The following is a 24276-nucleotide window of genomic DNA, read 5'->3' as shown; positions in this document are numbered from 1 at the left end:
TCTTTTGCCCATCTTGGAGTATTAATCATGTGATTGTTACACTGCAGTAAACACCATAGCTACCAAGTTCAGGGTGTTATTTACAATTAACCCCTCGTGCACCACCACCTTACCTAGAGAGGAAGATGGTCTTATGGCTAAGGCCCTGGACTAGGACTCTTGGCTGTCCCATAAACGCTGTGTGATCTTGGACAAGTCACTTACGAAACCAGTGGTGCCTGCTGTGAATTTCCCGTGAGCACACCCTGCTGCTCTTCCCAGTTACTTACCTTGCACAGCTCAGACAGTGGCTATCGAGGGCCTCTCTGCGCTGGTGTAGGATTGGCAGGGCATGGGGGCTTGCTGAGTGTGGAAATCCAGAGAGGATCTCCCTGCCAGTGGGAGTAGGAGAAAGATCAATGGCAGGGAATATTAGCTCGGCATCTAGCGTCAGCGGGGCCCTGTCAATAGGAAACAGTTAATGTTTGAAAAGGAATTTTTACATCTAACCTATTCCCTCCCCCTAGTAAACTCCCCCCAGGGGAAACTAACTAGTGTAATAAGCCACCCCTGAGACACACACGCACACACAACTCCAAACCAGCCTTCCCCATGCCTCACACTAAGCACGCTCCACTCCAGCCCAGCTGGTTTCGCTCCCAGCCTGCTCCGTCTGTGCACATTAAGGCGCTTTCTGGGTCTGAACTGCTTTTGGCAAGCTAGACTTCTGTTTGCCTAGTCCTCCCCCCAACCCCCCCGCCATCTCCTGCTCTCCCCTCCTTCTCCCCCTCCCCAATCTAAACACTGCCAGGGACATTGCAAATCAGAAAAAAGCCTCAAGGGCAAATCGGTACAAATGAGAGCAACCAAGGGGGGCGGGGGGTGAAGGCTTGTTGGATTGTGCTTCTGTTCCTGAGTTTGATGTATTTCTACAAACATACATATAAATGCTATGAAGGAATTGCTTTCATAACCACAACGCCCAGCTAGGCAGGGAACCAGCGCAACTCACCAGGGCACTGACAGGTGCAGGTGCGAGCTTGGGGATCCCTCTCTCATCAGTGGGGGAAATACACCCAAAGCCCACCCAATCTACCTGCAGCTTTTACCTGCTGGCCCCCTCCCGCCTTCTCCTGGTGATCAGAGGAGGTGAGGGGCCCCCCGGACAGACTAGTGAGTGGGGCAGTCGGGGGGTGATTCCGTAAGTCATGAAATTTTTATTATTTCTGGGTGAAGGGATGGGGATGATCATGGGTCAGAAGAAGAGAATCTTTGATAATTCCTCTCTCTCTGGCTTTCTACATAGGGCCAGGGGGAGGCTGAACCTCGGGGAAAGGAGAGAAAAGTTTTCAGAAAAATATTCAATTCTAGTAAAAGGAAAAAAAGTGGAGTTTGGGGATTTTTTCCCCTAGATTTTTTTCTCTCTCTCTCCAATTAGCAAAGAGAAAAAAGGGGACTTTAGTTGATGTTGAACATTTCAAAAGGACAGGGAGTCAGCCAGGAGGCGGACAAGTCTGAAGCACAGAGAGAGAAGTTTGAGCTATTTTAGTGTTACAGTTAATTTGGACATTTAGAGAGCATAGTGTTGGGGATTAAGAGATGGATCAATAGCGAGTTCGATGGGTATGTATGGTGGTAGAAAGGTAGACTGATAAGCTAGAGCTATGTATGTGCTATAATTGTATGTATTCTACATAGATGAGTGAGTACATATGATAATAGATAGGAACAGATATATGTATAATTGTATATATATTTGTAGTTTTGTTGTAGCCGTGTTGGTCCCAGGATATGAGAGGGGCAAGGTGGGCGAGTTAATATTTTTCATTGGACCAACTTCTGTTGGTGAGAGAGACAAGCTCTCGAGCTACACAGAGCTGAAGAGGAGCTGTGTGTAGCTTGAAAGCGTGTCTCTTTCACCAACTGAAATTGGTCCAATAAAAGATATTACCTACCCCACCTTGTCTCATTAATTGTATCTGTGTTAAATAGATGGATAAAAAACTTGCAAACAAAAACTGCAACAGCATAAACTGTTTAATGCATTTAAAAAAGAAACAATCTGCCAATATCTTCTCGAGTATTTTAACTCCTTGTTATTATGAACGTTTGGCACTGAGGAGGTCAGATGTGGTCTTTCTGCTTGGATTCATCCCATAATGATCTGTCCAATTGCTTTAGTTGCTAATTTGCTCATGCGAGTCTTCAAAGAAAAGTTTGTTTCGAATTTTGGTTTCTTCCCCTCAATGTGTATTTCACTAAAAATGGGATCTGATTTGCATTTATTTTTATCTCTATTTATCTATGCATCTATATCAAAATAGATATACACCCATACACTGTGTACTGTTTTAATGCTTTGTTTCCTGTAGACTTTAATTGCCACATTTCTAAACTCTGCTTTAAATAGTTTAATCTTAAATGGTCAAAGAGACAATGGTTAATACAAGATCAGATGACTCCATAAACCTATGTAAGCTATAAGAAAGAAAAGAATCAAGAAAGCTGGAAGGAAAAGGGGAAGATTAGAAACAAGATTTAGTCAAAACTATTATGTTTATAATTTTTTTCTTGAATCCTTCCTTAAAATTGAATGTGGTATCAAGAAAATAAAATGTAATGTTAAATCTTTGAAGGAAGTTGCTCACCTGAGTGAATAATTTAATCTGACTAAAAATATTGCTTATATTACTAGTCATCCAAATACTTGGCAGAGACGAGAACGAAAATAGGAAAGCTAGTTTGGCAGATTCCAAACAAGTATATTGCAAAGATCAAAAATCCAGAGAAGGGGTAATGCTGAGGTTGTGGCTAATGGGTCTTTTGCACCCCGACAAATCTACTATGTTTCTGCTTAGCCATCATCATTAAAATGACTTGCTTTGAGGGTGCTCTCACCCCAGATAAAAAGTATTCTGCTGCCCGTGCACCCATTGATTGCAGTTTTTTAACAGGATAATTTGTCCAGAGACATATTTCAGATTTTAATGTTTCCAAGTTAAAGATTTTGTTAAATGAGCTTAACTTGACCAGTCACAGGTGAGGTGATACAGCTGTCCTCTTCTCATAGACATTTCTAACCATTTCCTGTGACTGCTGGAATTTCAATTCCCTGACTGATTAAAAAGTGTCTTTGGGAGCAATCTGATATTTTAACCAGCATGGCAAAGAACTGTAGAATCTTCAGTGCTGAATAATTGCGCACAGGGTGATCCAAAGGCAACATTCCCAAGTGGCAAACCGAGAGAAGCCCTCCTGCCCCCTTGGTATTAATTAAAAATAGCTCACCATGGCATTAACCCCTTCAGCACCACAGATGGTTTGGACGTGAGAGCCAAGAACTGACAGGACATGCACAAATTCTCCAGGGCCTACACAAATGCAATTGCAGAGTCATTTCCATGCCACTCTTGTGGTTGTCCATCCACGTGACGTCTAATGGGTTAATGAACTTTCTATCCATCTTTATGCATCAGCTAATAACATTCTAGAGTGTAAAGGCCTGTTGGCTTTGCCTCAGGCCTTTATTATTCTACCCGGTCATTACTTGACCAGTACAGACCTCACTGGGTTATTTAATGGCTAAGAAATGCCTCCTCATGTTACATGCCTGTTCGGCAATTCAGACTCAGCCTCTGGCTAAAGTCCTTTCCTCCAATCTCTGTGCCCTGCATGGTGACGGCGCTCAATCAATAATAATATTGTTATTAACTATACTGATTGTTCATAAGCTGAGCGACACTTGCCTCTTTCTGTGCCATGAGAAGAAACTCAAACTATAATAAGCAAAATACAGCCAGGGTCAAATAAAGAAATCGCCTTGATCTAAGTAAAAAACCAAGCTAAAGGTAGTTCCACCAGCTGAGATTCTGGGTGTCATAACTGCAGGCAGCTGGGCAACTGGGAAAAATTTTCCTGCACAGGACAAATTACTGTTTGCAAGGAAGCTGTCCGGAAGGAAACTGCTTTTAGCCGTGCCAGTTCTCTGCGGTCAAGTACACACAACAGACAGCTCCTCTTCAAATATTGTCATGTCTTGTAGCTTCGCCTCCCCTTACTACAGTTAGGCTTGGCAGAATTCACTTTTTTAAAATAATTTCAACAAATAATTTTTATTTTTAAGCATTTTTTCATATTATTATATATTTAAATTTCCACAGTTGGGCAAAATTATGGGTTTTAAGCATTTTTTCTTATGGTTATCTTATTTACATTTTCACACAATTTTACAGGAAATGATGTGGGGTCAGACACTAATTATTCAATGACAGCAGACATTGAGATTCAAAAAGTTAAAAGTTTTTAACTGTTAAAACACAAATTGTCAACACCACATGCCAAAATATACAAAATAAATATCCTTCAGTCAAACACAGCAGTTTCTTACTTTGTATCTGTAAATTTAGATTATTATCAATGGAAATATTTGTTTTGGGCTTGTGTGTGTGTGCAGTGAAATTGATGTTTACCGACATTTACTGATAAAAATCTAATTCTTCCAAGCCTAAATCTAGCTGATAAGAAACAATACTGCTGCCCACTGGAAAAAAATTACACTTCTGTCCAAAAATATTTCACCCACTATTGTCACAGCTAACCCCTATGATCCAAGTCCTCCAGAGTGATAAGAGGAACAAACATTATTCTCTCTGTTTGTGCTGGTTGTGCTACTCAATTTCAACCTTTCCTTCTGTTAATTGGTTTCCCCTGGTGTTTGTGTAGGTTTTAAACAGGAACAGGGAAGAAAAAACATTTTTTTTTAAGAGTAGGAAAATGTGATTGTAAAGCCAGTGAAATCAGGGCTAGGAGCAGGACATGGGATTGCTTTGCATTCTTTTTTTTTTTAACTGAGCAGATTTTAAGTTGATTGTGTCCCTTTAAAGTACAAAATGTCCCAATGAACTGCTAATGACAGCAGAGTGATATATCATTATTTCTGTGTCAAACGACTGTAGTTGTGTAGTTTAAGTGTCCAAATTCAAGGTTTTTTGGGGGGGAGGTATGCAATACAAAACCTACATTATAGAAATGCTTCCATTGTTAGTTAAAAATCAATTTAAATGAAAACAATTGTTTGCTTGGATTTAAACAACCCCCTTCACTGGCTGCCAACCAAACATTGCAGCCTTGAGCAAGGGCCTGGGAACCAGAAAGGGAAACCAGCTAGCAACAAAAGTGAAACTGACCAGAGGGCTCTCATTGGCCAAGCGGAATGGAATGCAAACAAAGAAACAAATTGCACAAATGGTGAGGGGGAGCATAGGGGTCAGATTCTCAGCTGGTGTCATTTTGCCTAGCTCCACAGAAGTCAATGGATTTACACCAGCTTTGGCTCTAGCTACTAGATGTGCAAACTTTGATTTATTTTTAAATAATCTTCAGTCTCACCAATAGCACAGATAAGGAAATGTGTCTGTTAAAAAGGTAAGGTTTTTATCCTGACAGTATCCCTTTAGTGCTATAATCCAAATGCTAAATATTATTATTATAGCATCCTATAATAAATAACTAGAATAATGTTTGTTAAAATAAACAATATTTTCTAAAGGTGGTAGAAGGCTAAAGTAGCTGACTCTCCTGGGCTAACAAAGTTCTATTTATCTGATGCCTGCGGAGTTCTCTTTCCTTTTTGCACTCTCCTCTGGTAAGAAATTGGGGAGCCCTGAACCTCATTCAGTTGGATTTCCTAGGAGATGGTGACCATTTGGAATTTTCTGAGTCCACCTTCTTGAGACTCAAAACTATTCTTATGGTGCAATGGATCCTGTATGGACACCAGTGTATCTTGCTCGTGGTATGAAGGGGGTTGGGGGAAAGAGGTTAAGAGGTTTTATTCCTAGCTCTGCCCCGTCTCACTGTGTGACCTTGGGTAAGTCATTGACTCTCTCTTTGATTCCCAATTTGCAGAAAAAGGATAATAATAGATCTCCCATGAGGTGGGGAAGGACTATTATCTCCACTGAGGTTTTGAAATCACTAATGAATTAATTGTCCCCTAGATTCACTAATGTCTGCAACACTCTGAGGTCTAGGTATGGAAGGATTTTTGGATCTGCAAATCAGAGTTATGTGAATAACAGAGTTTTTGGCTCCCTGGTCATTCCAAACATTTTAAAAATTTCTTTGCAGTCAACCTGAAAACTAATTTTTTTGAAATTTTCCGTGAATCAAAAAGTTAAAAATAAAATAGGCCAAATGAAATGTTTTGATTTTGACCATTTTTAAAATTGTTTGATTGGTTCTTTAATAAAAGTATAGGAAATTTTGAAGTGAAGAGTCATTTTGAACCATTTAGATTTTTTTTAGGGGCTTTTTTCGACAAAAACAATTTGGCGAAAGTGGCACAGATTCACAGAACATTTCTATGTTGCTGAATCTGCATTTTTTGGCAGAAAAAAGCTTCAGCGGAAAAACTTTGCTCAGCTCTCGTGCAAAGAGGTAGGAGGCACTGGTGATCCTGGTACAGGGCTGAGATCTCACATTTGAGGGCAGGGTGCCATTTTCCTTAAGATGCACCGGCAGGGACCTGGGCTTTTTGTTTGTTTTTCTCTCCTTTTGGCACACTGAGCAGGGACTGTCCATTAGGCTCAGGTGTGTGTCTCCAACAAGCACGATTCCCGGCTGGTGCAGAAGAGCCCTCGGGCACTGCAGGGTGGTGGGCCTTCCTGTCATCATCTTTTATGTATCTATTCCCGTAGCCATGTCCTTGCACACTGTTCCTGCCCCACTTCAATCCTTGCTGACTGTCTGCAGCCAATCAGAACTTTTGAACAGGGATGAATTTGGCCCGGTGTTTCCAAAATGCAGTAATAATATCCTGTTTCTAGTAGCACTTTGTTAACAGAGACCTGACCCAATGGATAACCAGCCAGGGGACACAAATGTCAACACTCCTAGCGAGGAGGCAGCCTGAATAAAGAGATGTGCTTTATGCTGTCCCCCGAAATGGGGCAAAACTTAATCTCTGATGGATCTTGACTGAGGGCATATCCTAGAGACAAGGACCCCTGAGTAAGAACACTGATTTTCAAAAGTTTAAAACCCCTGATGTTCTTTGAATACCTGCATCACTTTGTGTGGGGCCACTGTCTTTCTCACTGGAGTTGCCATTTTGCTGGTCAGATGATGTAGGTTAAGTCACAGTAAATGCAGCTCATCACTGCAATGTACAATACTGTCAAAGTACCTGGAAGGTCAATTCTATTAATTTAATGGTTAATTCAGCTAATATGTTTGCTAAATAACATAACGCACCACCATTACATTAAGCAGTTTAAATATGTAAATTATAAAATGGACATTGCAGCAACTCCTACTCTGAAAGACACCTCATTCCTGAGCTGCTGTGCCACATCAGAGACAGATCTAGTCCTGTGCTGAGTGCCAGGCCTGAGTGCTGATCCTTGTTCTAACACTAGGGGCTGGGGCAAAATTTTCAAAGGTGCTGAAGAGAGTTAGGAGACTAAGTCCCATTGTCAAAAATGCAAAATACTTTTCTAGGGAGGGAAAATCAAAGACACAGCTACAAAATGGAAATAACTGGCTAGTTAGTAGTGTGACAGATTGGACCCCTGAAGGTGCCACCTAATGCACTGAGATACCACTGAGCTCACCTGTTCTGCCAGCCAGGGCACCCTGTTTACCTGTCTTGTTGAGCCAGGCTATTAAGCCTCCTCCAGCACACACACTGGCAGAGCCACACCCAACTGCAGAAAGACACAGACACTGAGATCAGCTCTGGGGTCTCAGGTTAAGGGACTTGTCCCAGCACTCAGGTGTCCACCTCCCCTCGGGTGCAGACCCAAAGGTATATTATGAAATCCACCTCCTTCCTCAATGTGGAGGAAGGTGTGCACAGCCTCTTATCCCTCCCCCCCCCCGTTATGAATTGCACAAACTTTGTTATATTATAAACAAGAAATAAGTTCGTTTATTAACTATAAAAGGCAGATTTTAAGTGGTTAAAGGGGTAGCAAACAGAACAAAGCAGATTACTAAGCAAATAAAACGAAACACGCAAACTAAGCTTGTTTCACTAAAGAAATTTGTTACAAACAGTAATTTTTCACCCCAGTTATTGTTGCAGGCAGATTATAGAAAGTCTTGAAAGGCAGCTGCACTGGCCTGCAGCTTGAGACTTCGGGTATTTCCACTCACAGCCTGGATGCCCTCCCAACCCTTCTCCCCCCAGTTTGTTTCTAGTTTCCAGGTGTTTTTCAGTGTCTCTTTGGGTGGGGATGCAGAGGAGAACCCTGATGATGTCACTCCCCTGCCTTATATAGCTCTTGTGTATGGCGGGAACCCTTTGTCTCCCAGTGGAAGAACACTGGCTTTCCAAGGGGTGGGTCCAGTACCAGGTGACTCAGACCCATGTCTCTGCAGGGCTGTGGCAGCCAATACTCATAGCCTGTCTGGAGCGACCACAGGAAGACTAAGCTCTTTCACAGTCCATTGTCTTTGCTAATGAGCCATTAGCCCTGTCTGGCTTTTCCATTGTTGTACCTGAAGGGCTAGTTGGGGGTGACACCCAAAGTAACACATTTGAAATACAGATACATAGTCAATATTCCTAACTTCAGATACAGAAATGATACAGGCATACACATTGGATAATCACGTTCAGTAAATCATAACCTTTCCAATGATATCTTACATGAGCCATCTTGCATAAAGTATATCTCAGTTATGTCATATCCATATCATAAGCATATTTTCATAAACAATATGGAGTGAAACGTCATAAGTAGTACTGCTGAAAAGGAGCTGGGGGGTAGAGTGGAGCAATATGAATTGACAATATGATGTAGTTGCAAAAAAGGTGACTATCATTCTCAAGTGTATTATATACAGGAGTATTGTAAATAAGACACGGAAGATAATTGTCCTGATCTACTCAGCACTTGTGAGGCCTCAGCTGTGTCCGGTTCTGGGCACCCCACTTTATGAAAGATGGGGACAAATTGGAGAAAGTCCACAGGAGAGCAACAAAAATGACAAAAGGTTTAGAAAACCTGATCTATGAGGAAAGGTTAAAAAAACTGTGCACATTTAGTCTTGAGAAAAGAAGACTGAGGAGGAACCTAACAGTCTTCATATTTGTTAAAGGCTGTTATAAAGAGGACTGTGATGAATTGTTCTCCATGTCCACTGAAGGCAGGACAAGAAGAAATGGGTGTAATTTGCATCAAGGGCGATTTAGGTTAGATATTAAGAATAACTTTCTAGCCATAAGGCGAATTAATCTCAGGAATAGGCTTCCGAGGGAAGTTGTGGGATCCACATCAATGGAGGTTTTTAAGAACAGGTTAGACAAACACCTGTCAGGGATGGCATAGGCTTACTTGTTCCTGTCTCAGTACAGGGGGCTGGAACAGATGACCTCTCGTGGTCCCTTCCAGCCCTACAGTTCTATGATTCTATAACTCCAGGAGATGCGGCTTTAAGGAAGGATTTCAGGGTAGCAGCCGTGTTAGTCTGTATCCTCAAAAAGAACAGGAGTACTTGTGGCACCTTAGAGATTAACAAATTTATTAGAGCATAAGCTTTTGTGGGCTACAACCCCTTTCTTCGGATGTATATAGAGTGAAACATATATTGAGGATATATATATACACACATACAGAGAGCATGAACAGATGGGAGTTGTCTTACCAACTCTGAGAGGCCAATTAAGTAAGAGGAAAAAACAAAACAAAACAAAAAACACTTTTGAAGTGATAACCAAGATAGCTCAGTACAGACAGTTTGATAAGAAGCAAGTGTGAGAATACTTACAAGGGGAGATAGATTCAATGTTTGTAATGGCTCAGCCATTCCCAGTCCTTATTTAATCCTGAGTTGATTGTGTCTAGTTTGCATATCAATTCCAGCTCAGCAGTCTCTCGTTGGAGTCTGTTTTTGAAGTTTTTCTGTTTTAAGATAGCCACCCGCAGGTCTGTCATAGAATGACCAGACAGGTTAAAGTGTTCTCCCACTGGTTTTTGAGTATTATGATTCCTGATGTCAGATTTGTGTCCATTAATTCTTTTGCGTAGAGACTGTCCGGTTTGGCCAATGTACATGGCAGAGGGGCATTGCTGGCACATGATGGCATATATCACATTGGTAGATGTGCAGGTGAACGAGCCCCTGATGGTATGGCTGATGTGATTAGGCCCTATGATGATGTCACTTGAATAGATATGTGGACAGAGTTGGTATCTGGCTTTGTTACAAGGATAGGTTCCTGGGTCAGTGTTTTTGTTCAGTGATGTGTGGTTACTGGTGAGTATTTGCTGTAGGTTGGGGGGTTGTCTGTAAGTGAGGACAGGTCTGTCTCCCAAGATCTGTGAGAGTAAAGGATCATCTTTCAGGATAGGTTGTAGATTTCTGATGATGCACTGGAGAGGTTTTAGTTGGGGGCTGAAGGTGACAGCTAGTGGTGTTCTGTTATTTTCTTTGTTGGCCCTGTCTTGTAGGAGGTGACTTCTGGGTACTCGTCTGGCTCTGTCAATCTGTTTTTTCACTTCAGCAGGTGGGTATTGTAGTTTTAAGAATGCTTGATAGAGATCTTGTAGGTGCTTGTCTCTATCTGAGGGATTAGAGCAAATGTGTTTATATCTTAGAGCTTGGCTGTAGACAATGGACCGTGTGGTGTATCCTGGATGGAAGCTGGAGGCATGTAGGCTTTAAGGAAAACACCAAATAGTGTGAGGTTTGCGATAATGTCACAAGAGTAGGCAACAAGGGCAAAAGCAAGGCTATTACTGAACTGAAATGAAGAACACAGCTGCTACTGTAATAAGCAATTAACTGAAATCTCTGTATTTCTGGGCATTTCACATGGCTGGGGGCTTTCAGTTTGCTGACAATATTGGGCCTTGCTGAAAAATTAAGTACTCAAGTACTTGAGTACTCAAAAGAGATAGGGAACCATGTACCGGCTTTGCCTGAAAGTGCTAGCCCTTTGCCAACAACCTGTTGTAATGCGCTGGCTTTCAAGGAATGAGGGACAGATATTGTTCTCTTGTGGTTGGGATCATAGAGGGGTTAAGGGATCTCCTGCTAGTACCATTCAAGGGATACCTTCTTTAGCTCAAGTTGTAGAGGCCTGTATTTTGAAGAGGAAGGACTTAAATACAGCCAGTTGACATTTTTCGTTCATATAATTTTTTCAATGAGAAAAGGCATTTTTCATCAAAATGGAAATTTCAGATGGAAATGTACATTTTCAACCATAAGTTTGGGGGTTTCACCCCAAAAATAGAAACCCAAACATTTTGCAGTGAAAAATTTTTTGTCCAAAGAGTGAAAAGATTTTGTTTTAAAGGCCAACGTTTTTCCAGTTTTGGCCAAACCATTTTCAGGTTTGTGTCTCTTGTTTATTTGTCAAAAACTCAAAAACCTCTGAGGCAAAATTTTGATGAAAACAACAAAAAAAATTACCTAAATTTTTGGCAGGAACAAAATCCATTTCCCTACCAGCTTTGTACTCAAGTTCTAGTCCCAGTTGCCTGCTCCTTTGGGGGTTAGGGGAAATTCATCTAATTGTACATCTGTGGTCTGCCGACCATTGAGCTTTTGCACGGTGATACTTTCTGTGGTGGGAGTGAGACAGGAGGAGGAAAAGTCTTGACATATTTCAGTTTGAATTTTGTTAATAATCAATCAGACCCAGTGTGGAGGCTGTACACTCAGACCCTTGTAAGGTGTCCATCTATGCTTCAAGGGAAGAAAGGACAAATTCAGGGCAGAGCTGACTTGTAAGGGGCAGCATCCCACTATGGTAGAGTCATAGTACAAAAACATACATTTGTACAATACTGCAGTGTATGACCCTTTGCATGATTATTGCTGAAATACAGGACAACGGTGTCCTGCATTGACTTGATATGGCAGGAGAGATATTAGGCACTAGATAAGGGATATCCCTTAGAAGAAAGGATGGGAGAATCCCCTTAGCCCTAGAATGAGGGCCCCTAGTCACTCCCTAGTGATTGCTCTATCATCAGCATCAGCATCATTATGACGAATCTCAAAGGGAAGTGGGCCCCTTGCAAATCGAGCACCAGCTGGGTCAACCTGTAGCTAGGTCCTTAAAGGTGGTCTGACTGGAGATTCAGTTTATGTCCATCATTGGCAATCTTAGTGCACCACCGAACCTTGGTGACCATGTGATTCCTGGCTGCGTAGCAGCATTCCTTGGTAAATGTGCTTCATAATTTGTTGATCTTCCAGCCTAATAACATGTCCGTACTAAGAAAACTGCCAAAACTGAACCAGTACTGATGGAGGTGTTTGGGGGTTCGCTACAAATATCTTCATTTCTGATCATGTCCTGACACTTACCATGGAGCAGCTGACTGCTCTAGCTGACCACCAAATAGTCCTGGCTTGGCTAACAAAGGAGGTGGGCCTGGGAGATGGCTCAAAGTGCTATTTAGGAGGTTGGGGGAGTACAGAGAGAAAATGTTCATCATCGGAGTTCTCCCAAGATGGCAGATGTCTCGCCCCTACCCCAGCTCTAAAATCTCTACAAAGATGTAGAGACACCCTTTGTAAAAATTCTCTGTGCTAGAGATAGCCCAAACCACAGAGCTCCCACCCAGCTTTGGGTCACGCCAAGCTTTAGGGGTGTTTGCATGAGGATTTGGGCTCATTATAAAGACAGGAGCCATACCTGAAGTTGGAATCTAGGTCCAGATTTGGATTCCAAACACCTCTGGCTGCTGAGGATATTTTTAGCTGGGGTTTGGGCCTCTCTAAATAAAACACAGACATTCATCCACATGAGCCATTAAATTAACCCCTTGTGATGCAAAGAGTGAATCAAACAATCGTAATGGTGATTTTTTTCAGATTAACTTGTTTTATTATAATTAGAATGACATTTCTTGCTCGTGAAACATCCCTGGAGACTGAGTCCTCTATCCACAGAACAGCTCTAGCATGGGCAGCAGCAGGACAACCTTCCCTCATACATCACTCCACAAGTATGCTTCTACATTGGCCTGGAGAGACAGTGACTAGGAGCTTGGGATAGTTCAGTCTCCATGGTCTGTCCAACTCTCGGCTTCTCTGCTGAAACTACCGCTAAGGGGAGTCCCTAGTGCCAGCTGGGATGGTGAATTCTGTGATGTAGAAACTAATTTGAGACCATCGCGGCATTTCGCTCGGACCCTTGGATGGTTGTTATATGATAGTGACTTTCAGTCACTGAAGGACTGGGTCACATCAGAACTGAAGTGAAAGTCTCCATCACTCATTTCCAACCTCTGAGCCAGCCAGTGCTCTGTTTTTACACTAGTCCACATTGTTAGTTGCTATTGAAATGTGGGGACAAAATGTAGATGGGATGCCAAACAAGAGCATGAGCCTAAACAGGCTCCTCCTTCTTTGAAATCTTCAATCCCCAGTTAGACATTCCAGAAAGCTCCAGGCTACCTCAGTCCCTTGCTCTGAGGAGCAGGTTCCATAACTTCATATTCCACTATCCTACACCTTGTCCATGGCAAAGGCTGGCTTTACCCTTCTTTTAGGGAGAAATCTAATTACAGACGTCGCTTTGAAGGGACCATCATGATCATCCAGTCTGACCTCGAGCATAATACAGGTCCTAGCATCTCACTCAGTGATTCTTGCATCCACCCCAATTACTTCTAAATGAACTAGAGTGTATGTTTTAGGAAGACATCCAATCTTGATCTGAAGGAGAGTTTACCACATCCCCAGTAATCTCTTCCAATGGCTAATTACCTTCAAAGTAAAAAAATGGTGTCCTATTTTCCACTTGAATTTTGCTGACTTCAGCTTCCAGCCGTTGATCTTGTTCTCCCTCTGCTTAAAGAACCCTCTAGTATCAGATACCGTTTCACTGTGAAGCTGGTTACAATTCGTGATATACATAACAGGCTCCTACCTAGGTTATTAGACCAGTACCAAGGTGGGCAGGATGTGTTGAGAAGGCACAAACCAACAAGCAGAGAAGGAACCTGTAGGGGGATGTAACAACTGGAAGACTCTCAAGGTAAGTTCCATTCACAACATTTCAAGTCTAGTGTGGCTGCCACTGAGTCAACCAGCAATAAAATCCCAACAGGAGCAGAAGAGATAAAGTAATGAATCAAGGATGACTTGAGGGAGCTCTAGAATACTCCAGATGTGGTGCCAGATTTCAGCACATGGGACAGAGAGACCAAGCATCTTACTGCTCAGACTGACTGTGTTTCCTAGCCCAGTCTTGCTGTGTTCTCTAATTTATTATCTCCAGATGTCCCTTTTGATGCCAGCATTGGGAACTGTCGCCTTTCAGCCTCTTCACTCCTCATCCCTGCTGCTGACATACTGAGTGTGCGTACATTAGCCAGGGAGCCATGGACATGCAGCTGCACACTTTCACTTTGATACTATCTCAGTCTTCACACATCTGGAGGCTGGTTTACTACAGAGCCACTGAATCAGGCAGCTGGAAGCCTTCAGTCTCACACAACTCCATTACATTTAAGAGCAGGCTGGACAGGGGAAAGCAAACTCCCCGTAATGGAAGCAGCAGTACACAGGTGTTCCTTACCGTGACTTTGTCCAGGTGGTCAGCTTAATCTGGGAAGAAGTTTTAGCTACTGTGTAATGGGAACTGTCACCCCCCTAAGGGCTGAGATAGAAAATGCAGTAACAGGATCAGACAGCTGAAGGTAATGAGGTGGCTGGTGAGCTCATTAAATGTGCCACCTAGAAAGGTAGAATCTTATACTCAAGAACTTTAAGGCTGCATGGAAGACGGGGTAAAGGCCAGGTGAGTGGTTTAAAGCAATACTCCTGTTTATCCTCTGCTGTGGAAAACAGGTTTTAAGTGGCAGTGAGAACTCCAGACTGGTTTCATTTCTCTTGCAGGCTAAGAAATGCTGCTGTATAGCCCAGAAGGAGTGAAAAAGAAGGTGGACGGGGTTATTTATTATTTGTTGTGTGACAATGTGTTTGGAGCTGTAGTTCCCGAAATGAGACATGAATCTCTCCTTTGTGAATTTACAATCCATCTGAAACTCAGACGGCTACAGACGATTCACACTTTGGTGGCAGAAGTTAGGGGAGATCGGTGCTGTTGAACTGATACCGGAACAAGCACATGGGTCGTGGAACATAGACGACTTAATTTAATGATACAGAGAAAAGCAAATGTGTCCTGGCAGTGACTCTGGATGCTGTATGTTGGGGGGAGCAGCCTCACTGGTGAATTGCATTGGAAGGTAGGAAAGTGAGTACCCCTAGGTAGCATGAACCATCAGTTGGTGGCAAAGGATCTCGAAGAAGATCAAATAGCCTTATGTCCACGCTGGCGTTTGGGAAGTGTTCCAATAGTCAAGATGCTGAATAAAAGCAAATAGGGCTGGTCAATAATTTTCTGTCCAAACTTTTTTTGACAGAAAAATGTGGTTTTGACAAAGCAAATTTTCACAGAAAGTGTCTGCTTTCCTCAAAACATATTTTTTGCCAGAAAACCAAAAAAAAAACCCCACAAAACTAACCATTTTTGGGTTTTAACCAAAAATGGTTTGTTTGTTTTTCCGAAAATGTTCATGGGTTTCAAGTTTTTCAAAAATTTTCCATGGAGAAACCCTCCTATGTTCCGACCAGCTCCATAAGCAAAGGCATGCTGGGGCCTGGCTGCATGAAGATGGCCTCCATTTCAGTGGGAGGTGGAGCAGACTGTAGAAGACAATGTGTTCTGTATGCAAATGGAGTATTATTCCAGCAGCATCTGGAGATGGTCAAATGCTGTGAGCGAATGAGTGCTGAACCATGTTTCATGAGGACGAAGACTTTCCAGTGATGTCTAGAGGAGGCTGAGTAAGTGAAGAAATCCCATTGAATGACCACCATGGTGTAGGGGATCCATCTGGCAGACATTGACTGTGACACATTTATCATGGAGGAATAACCTCTGGGGTGAACAATGTTTTTAGTGACTGTAAATGTCTGACTGGTTCAAGCACTGATTTGGCCACTTGAAACACAGTGCACAGTGGTCAACAGCTGGAACTACAAGGCAGCACAAAAATGGAGAGTCTTGGTAATATGTCTTGGCCATGGGACACATGTACTGAGCCCACCATGGATGGGCAAACAAACAAGAATTAGTAGAAATGGTGTGAAGATTCCGTGACTCTTGGAAAAGGGGGATGATCCAGTGAGGAGGAATTGGGGGAAATTCTAGGCCTCTTTTCAAGGAGCTATGGGGAACAGCTGGAGAGAAGAGGACATAGCAAGTGGCTCCGTAGATGCTAACTAAGAGGTGGGAGAAGCAGAGAGTCACAAGGGAAGGGCTCAAGTAATAGATCTGGGATTGGGATCTGAACTTCGGATCTGACAAGAGAGGGAGACCATGGTGCATCATGGGAGATGTAGTCTGGCCAGGGAACAAGGACCTTAGAGGAGAATGGGTGCATGAGGCAATCTAAGTACATCTCCCATGAGGCACTGTCATGGCATTTCTGAATAGCTTTTGGCTGAAAGTTTTTGGGTTTAGGCTGGAAACTTAGTTTTTGAAATTTCACCAAAAAAAATTTAAATTTTCCATGGAAATTTTTGACAAAAATGAAATTTGTTGTTAAAGGTTTCTGTGTGAACCCACCTCCCATTTTCCAACCAGCTCTACACACACAACCATCTGTTCTGTGCAATCCCCTGCCTCATTCACTATACACCAACCATCTTCAGCAGTGATTAAGGTAGGGGTCCTCCAGACAACAGCCTCCTTAAATACACTACTGTCACAAGGGGGAGCTGGGCAATCATGCCTAATGGTTGAAGCAGGAGCTAGGGGACAGAGCCAGAGTCAGGAACCAAAGCCAGGGGGCAGAGCTATAGACAGGAAACCAGTATGGAAGCAGGGCTGGACCAGTCTGGGTGCAGGACAAGAGCAAGGCTGGGAATGAGGCAAACTGATCGGACAAACTCCAGGGAGGTCACTGGAAACAAAACCTGCTGTGGTTAGAAAGCAAAGAGGGGCTTTTGCTGAGGGCCAGGTTGGGAACCCCTTCCTCATACTGGCGAACCGTTACCAAAATAGGGACTCGGGAGCACTATCCTTGCATAACTACTCACCCCTGAGAGCACAGGGCTCACACTCTGGCCTGTGTATTGTAAGTGTCTTTTGGATTGTTTAATGGTACCTCTGACAGTTATTCTCTCTCCGACTCCTTCTCTCTTTCACTTCCCACTTTTATTGTCCTGCTCTTGCTATGCCATTCTCTCTCTCTCCCTCCCTCCTTCTCTCTCTGTTCTCCACTCTCTCTCCTTCCCTTCCTGCTGCAGTCCCTCTTGCTGACCTGGCCCTTGTCCCTCTTCTTCCCTCCCTTCTTCGTTGACTTCTCAAGGCTGCTTCTGATGGAGGGTGCAGAGATGCTATAATTCCCAGGCACAGGTGCAAAGTCCCTGCTGTGTTCCTGCCCCCCAGGCATATCCCCATAACGCCTCGTCTGATAGCCCAGTGGAAATAATGTATTGTGGCAGGTAGAGAAATTCAGCAGACCAAGAAGATCTGCTAGTGCAAGAATTGCTCCGAAACCAGGAGCACAAACACCTGTCCCTCTTCTCCATGGGCCTGATCCAAAGCTCGTTGTCTCTCTTTGACTTCATCTCTCCATCTGTGTATTTTTTCCTTCTCTCGCTCACATGCTCTGTTTCTCACTCTTTCCCTCTTCCTTGGTCTCTTTTCTCAGTGTTTCTGCCTTTTGCTCTCTCTCTCTCTTTGCTGCTTTGAGGAGGGTAGAAGTGGCAGGATCAGTTCAAAGAGGGGTGTGTTGTGTTTGCATGTAAGCCCCTGCCTCTCTCCTGTATCAAACCAGTGAGCCCTTCAGAAAACAGTCCTGCTGTCCCTCTTAATGGGGCAGGAGGGAGAAAGGCATTTTTCAGGCAGCATGGAAGGAGGAGGAATCAAGTGCACAGAAATGGAACAACCAGTTCCAGTCTCCCAGCAAATATTTTTGCTGCCGCCTCTGGCATATAAACAGCAAATGTTTGTGCAACTGACCTGCAAACACCCTGTGTACTCCAGCAGGGCTGAGACTCCCAGCTTTCAGCACCACCAGCACTGGAGTCAGCTTTTCTTGCCCTAGAAGAGGACAAAATCTATCTCAAGCTTTTTGGCAGGGGAAACATGAATAGACCTGTCAGTGTTAACACATGGCCTTGAGTCTGCCACCCACTTAAATCAGGTGTAATGCCCCTGAGCAGTGGAGTTTCAATACTGGGGTGAGGGAGAGGAGAATTGGACCCATTCTGTGCACCTGTAAGGGCAGGGCCGGCTCCAGGCACCAGCTTCTCAAGCAGGTGCTTGGGGCGGCTGTTCCGGACAGGGGCGGCAGTTCCAGGTATTCAGCGGCAATTCGGCGGAGGGTCCGTCACTCCGCCTGGGAGTGAAGGACCTCCTGCCGAATTGCCGCTGCAGATCACGATTGCGGCTTTTTTTAGACCGCGATCGCGGCTTTTTTTTTTTTTTTTTTTTGGTTTTGGCTGCTTGGGGTGGCCAAAACCCTGGAGCCGGCCCTGTGTAAGGGTGGGCTTTTCCAAGGAATATGTGAGGGATTTAAGTGCTCAAATACTTTAGAGATTGGGAGCCCAAAATCCCTTATGCTTGAAAATCCCAGCAATATGGAGTATGTGTACAAAGTGTGTGTATAGATAAACCTGTCATTCTTCATGGGTGTAACTGAAGGCAGAGTCTTGCCACATATATATATGTATACACACACACTCATCCACATGACCTGATTGTGATCTCAAGAACAAGGGTGTCACTCCAGAGGAACTCCATTTAAATCAATACAGATACTCAATACCTACATGGGTGTTACTGAGAGCAGAATAAGGCCCCGGTTTCCAGGGCCGGCTCCAGGGTTTTTGTCGCCCTAAGCGGCGCAAAAAAAAAAAAAAAGCTGCGATCGCGATCTGTGGCGACAATTCGGCGGGAGGTCCTTCAAGCGGGAGTGAGGGACCGTCCGCCAAATTGCCGCCGAATAGCTGGACGTGCCGCCCCTCTCCGGAGTGGCCGCCCCAAGCACCTGCTTGGCAAGCTGGTGCCTGGAGCCAGCCCTGCAGATTTCTAACTGCAAACTATAAAGCTGCTATTATAATCAACATTCTCTGCTGACAATATAAATCTCAGCAAGTTACAAGAATCCTGAGATCATATTAGAATCACAGCCCCATAACAATCAATGCAGCTTGGATGCATTTTATTTTTTAATGTTAGTTGGGAATTTTTCCCCCTGCAATTCTGGATGTGCAAGGCCCAGACACTTGCACGTGCAAATCTGATGCCAAAATTAGCTGACTGCTTGAATACCATTGTGAAAATCCTTGGGGCTTTGCACATGCAAAATCCAGAAAGCAAATCTCTCCTTATCTCTCTCTGTAATCTTTCGGCAATTTTGACTTTGGAAACTGTGGCTCTAGCCAATATAATTTAACATTTTTGTTCCTTCAAATCAAAGCTACTAACTGTCCTGCAAAATGCATTCTGTATGTTTTCAGCCATCTACAAATGTTGCTATATCTCTCAGGGTTTCTAGCACAGACCAGGCCTAAAATGCAATTAAAAACTGTGAGTAATACTGAGAAATACTTTTACTGACAAAGAAAATGGCTAGAAAAAAACAAAATTGTAAGTCTGGATACTAAATCCAGGCCCCTGGAAGTCCTTCCCCTCTCCTCCCCCAACTAAAACAGGTAAGTTCTTATAATAAAAAGTGAATGGGGGCCCACTTGAACTGCTCGGGGCCCTAAGCAATTGCTTAGTCTGCTTATGCCTAGCACCGGCTCTGGTCTTGGTTGAGGGAGGCTGAGCTGGAGTTGGATGCGAGGTGCCTGGCTGAGAGGGGTAACTAACCCTATTCCTGCTTTAGGTCACTATCTCAACCCCTACAACCAGACTCTGGTCCCCTGCCAGACTAATGAAGGCATCACTGCCTCACCCTACATCCTGAGTGACGCCTCTCTCCTGCCTCATTCAACCCTGTCTGCTTTGCCCAGACACTTCGAGAGCTGGGCCAGCAGCTCCTGAGCCCTCTGATCTCTCCCCTCTCCCCCTGCAATGTCTGTTTCTCTCTATCTCCCTCCCCTCCCATTTTTTACTCTCTTTCCCACTCTCCTCTACCCCCAGCCCATGTGACAGGGCTGGGCTGGGAGACTGCCCAGGGCTGGGCCTGGAGCCAACCAGTCTTCGCTCTCCCCACTACCGGGGATCGGGCTGGACCCAGGAGTGAAGCAGGAAATCCTTAAAGTGCATTCCCCCTCCCCCCCCCGCCCCTCCGTTTATGACTTGTGTCCATGATGCGCAGGGCAGTGTTTTCTGGCCCAGCCCCGCAGGAGAGTCCCGGAGCCTGGAGCCAGTGAGTGTGCAGGGCCCTCTGGGCGGCCCTGTGAGTGCGGGGCAGACGGGGACTAGGGTTGCCAGGTGTTCGGTTTTTGACTAGAATGCTTGGTTGAAAAGGGACCCTGGCAGCTCCAGTTAGCACCACTGACTGGGCCGCTAAAAATCCAGTCGGTAGTGCACCAGGATAAGGCAGGCTCCCTGCCTGCCCTAGCTCTGCGCGGCCCCCAGAACCGACCGGCATGTCCAGATCCTAGGTGCAAGGGCAGCCACGGGGGCTCAGGTGCTGCCCCTGCCCCGAGTGCCGGCTCCGGAGCTCCCATTGGCCAATGGGAGCTGTGGGGGCAGCACCTGCAGGTGCGGGCAGTGTGCAGAGCCCTCTGACCCCTCCACCTAGGAGCCGGACATGCCGGCCGCTTCCGGCAGCCGCACAGAGTCAGGGCAGGCAGGGAGCCTGCCTTAGCCCTGCTGCGACACAGACCGGGAGCCGCCTGAGGTAAGCGCCACCTGGCCGGAGCCAGCACCCTGAACCCCCTCCTGCACCCCAACCCTCTGCCCCAGGATGGAATCCCCTTTTGCACCCTAACTCCCTCCTGGAGCCTGCACCCCCTTCTACATCCCACCCCCCCTGTCCCAGCCATGAACCCCCTTCTGCATCCCAAATCCCTCATCCCTGGCTTCACCCCAGAGCCTGCACCCTTAGCTGGGGACCTCACCCCCTCCCAAACCCCAACCCCCTACCCCAGCCCAGTGAAAATGAGTGACTAAGTGAGGGTGGGGGAGAGTAAGCAATAAAGGGAGTGGGGATGGAGTGGGGGCAGGACCTCAGAGAAGGGGCAGAGCCACAGGGCAAGGGTGTTCAGTTTTGTGTGATTACAAAGTTGGCAACCCTAGTGGGGACTGGAGCCAGCAGGGGTCCAAAGGGACCCAACTTCCTCGCACCAGGCAGGTCCCAGCCACTCACCGGCTCCAGCACCCTCATGGGGCCCTACACACCTAACCGCACCAACAAGCAGGGCAAGAATGGCCACCGCACCCCTGGCCCAAAAAGGCGGGGCCTGTGACCCCGCCCTTACTGCAGTCTGCAGCCAATGGGTAGATGGAGGGCAGGGTCTGTGATCAGAGTGGAGGGGCAAGGGATCCAGCCCTGGCTATGTTGTGGGAGAGGGCTGCCCCACTGGGTGCACAGCTTGGCCTTCCTAAGCAACAAAGTGTGTGATCCTCCAGTTAGTTGATTTTTTGCAAACATACAGGATGCTTTTTTGCCCCCATGGAAGTCCTGGCAGCAATAGAGGGAGAGGAGGAAAATCAGTGTTCCCTGCAGCATTTCCTTCCTCAGAGAGAGTCCACTCATCCCACTCTCCAGGGCCACTCTCAGGATTGCCAACCCCAAAGGTGCAAAAAGCATAAGTCAAGATCCCAGAAATCATGCTTTTAAAAATAGCTGTATTGTTTTTTTAGTCTTTCAATTGTTTTCTCTCTCCCGTGTGCATGTGACAATGTTGGTGATGCTCCCACATTTATGAAGGTGGTTTTGCCTCCTGCTGCAGTTCTCTAACCCCCACATCTGCCCATGCCCAGCAATGAATCAGTTCTAGCCCCCTTCAGTTCTGCCTACACAAGGGTCCATCAGTTCTCCCTTGCCAATAGCTCATCAATTCTGTGACCAAATGGTCAATCTGGGTTTCGGCTTTTCACCACAATTGATAGGGTTCTGACCAAAGTTGGAGGGTGACGGGCCCAGCCAAAGAGGGGGGGATGGAGGGGCCCCCTAAACCTAATACTAAACCCAACCTTGAGGTCACCGCCTCACCCCTCTGTCCTGAGTACCAAATGGTGAATTTAGTGGAAATCAGACTTTTGCACTTTTCTGATTTTCACCAAAATAGGGTTAATTTGATGCCTAGAATATTCTCTAAAATGTTGCTATTGATTAGATGCAGCATTCAAAAGTTATAGACAGACAGAGAAATGCCATTGAGTTGACTGTAGGGCTCATTTTGTATGGCCAATTAAATGTGCTTTATGTTAACTTAAGGGCTTTCCTGAGACAGGGCCTAAGTAGTGAGCACCCTATTGATTGTAGTCGGCTTGTCCTTCCACTCACCTGGAAGGATTGGGTCATAAGAGAATATGTTTTTATAACAGTTAATGAGTGCGGAGACTGGGCAGCAGAACTCTATGTGTAACATCTCCGTGCTTGTCATGATCCCATCTTTCATCACAATGTATTGCCCCCTTCTAGCTCATGAGGTCACACTGCAAATAACCCAATGCTATAAAATGTAGGCTGAGTATCAGGGTATCCAGGCAGTGAGCTGTAGTCTGTTCAGATTCTTATATCGCACCCATCTAATCTGAGAACCTAGTTGGGTGTTACACAGGTTCCTAAAAGGGGCGGTGGGAACCTCATCACTTTGGAAGTTTAACACTGGGCTGGACAAATCCCAGTGAGTTCTAATAGGGAATAAATCTCTAAGAGAGACAAACCAGATGACCTAAGCAGTCGTTCCTGTCTCTAAGTCTATGGGCCAGAGCAGCGGTTCTCAAACTATGGGCCGGGACCCCGAAGTGGGTTGCGAACCAATTTTAATGGGGTCTCCAGGGCTGGCGTTAGACTGGCTGGGGCCTGGGTCCAAAGTCGAAGGCCGAGCCCCACTGCCCAAGGACCAAGACCAAGCCCCACCACCCAGGGCTCAGGCTTCGGCTTCAGCCTTGGGTGGTAGGGCTCAGGTTATAGGCCCTCTACCCAGGGATGAAGCCCTTCGGCTTTGGCTTTGACCCCCCTCCCAGGGCAGTGGGGCTTGGGCAGGCTCAGGCTTCTGTCCCCGATCCTAGGGTTGTATAGTAATTTTTGTTGTCAGAAGGGGGTCACGGTGCAATGAAGTTTGAGAGCCGCTGGGCTAGAGTGTCACTTGACCCCTCCTTTATACTACTGGGTCAGGGCAGGTAGGAGTAAGCTGGTGCGGAGAAGGGAGGGGAAGTGGGCAGAGAATGGGCAGAACGTTGGCTTCACCTTCTTTTACTTGCTGGCCAGCACAGCTGAGCTGATGGTGTAGGTCTGCTGTAAATTACTATGCCCACACGTGGAGCCAAGAGGAAGCCAGGGAACAGCTGTCATTCAGAGGGGTGTTTCTGAAGCACCTGACCTACTCCAGCAGTGGTGCAGCTGGTTGCCTGCCTCTTGTGGGGCACAATTCAGCCATGTGCTTCTATGATTCGAAGCGTAAGCAAAGATGGAAGCCAAAACAGGGTGCCTTCGCTGTGCCTCCTTGCACGGCTTCCAACCCAGACTGAAGAGGGCTAGATAGTTCAGAGAAATCTGAATGATGCTTCCCTCACTCAGATTTCTGACCCCTCAGCCATTGCTCTTTATAACACTGTGACTATCCTCAGCTGTCCATCATGTTTGGAATTACAAAGACAGGGTATGGGCAGAAAGGTATCTTTGTACTGAGAGGTTAAGCACTACTGTCACCTCCCAGAAAGCTTGGACTGTTGTTATATTGTCTAGGTTTCTCTTCCTTCATTCTTTGGCTATTCTTCTTCCGACCAAAGATATGTGCAGTACTGCACTTCCATAGCATTTTCTATCAGAGGCAGTCAAGTGCTTTACAAGTGCCCCTGAGTTAACCCCTTCCTGCTCCTCTGAGAACTAGATCAAGAGTATTATTATCCCCATTTGACAGGTGGAGAAGTTAATGCATAAAAAGGGGGAAGGGACTTGCCCAAAGTCCCAAGGAGAAACAGTGGCGGAGCCAGGAACAGAGCCAGATTTTCCAGACAGCAATGTCTGTGCTTGAGCCTTAAGACTGTTGAAAACAGGAGCTTTCTTTGCTATGGGTCCATCTGCTCCCATTGCCCATTTCTCCCCTGGAGTCCCAGTCCTCTGGGCCATCGCAACTGGTGGCTATGGAAATGACCGTCATGTCCCAGAAGGAGTCAGTGTG

The 24276-nt window shown here is 45.4% G+C and overlaps 1 protein-coding gene across 1 annotated transcript in view; it reads left to right on the top strand.

The window, feature by feature from the left end:
• Positions 1-1146: 1146 nt before the first annotated feature.
• Positions 1147-24276, top strand: part of PRR35 (proline rich 35) — a 36127-nt gene continuing 12997 nt past the window's right edge. The window contains exon 1 of the mRNA XM_054042306.1: positions 1147-1180. The gene's annotated coding sequence lies outside the window, so the exon portion shown is untranslated. The remainder of the gene's footprint in view (positions 1181-24276) is intronic.

Source organism: Malaclemys terrapin, chromosome 10, assembly GCF_027887155.1.
Source record: "Malaclemys terrapin pileata isolate rMalTer1 chromosome 10, rMalTer1.hap1, whole genome shotgun sequence".
Classification (NCBI taxonomy): Eukaryota; Metazoa; Chordata; order Testudines; family Emydidae; genus Malaclemys; species Malaclemys terrapin.
The sequence above is the reverse complement of the archived record's forward strand: the minus strand, read 5'-3'. Positions and strand labels throughout refer to the sequence as shown.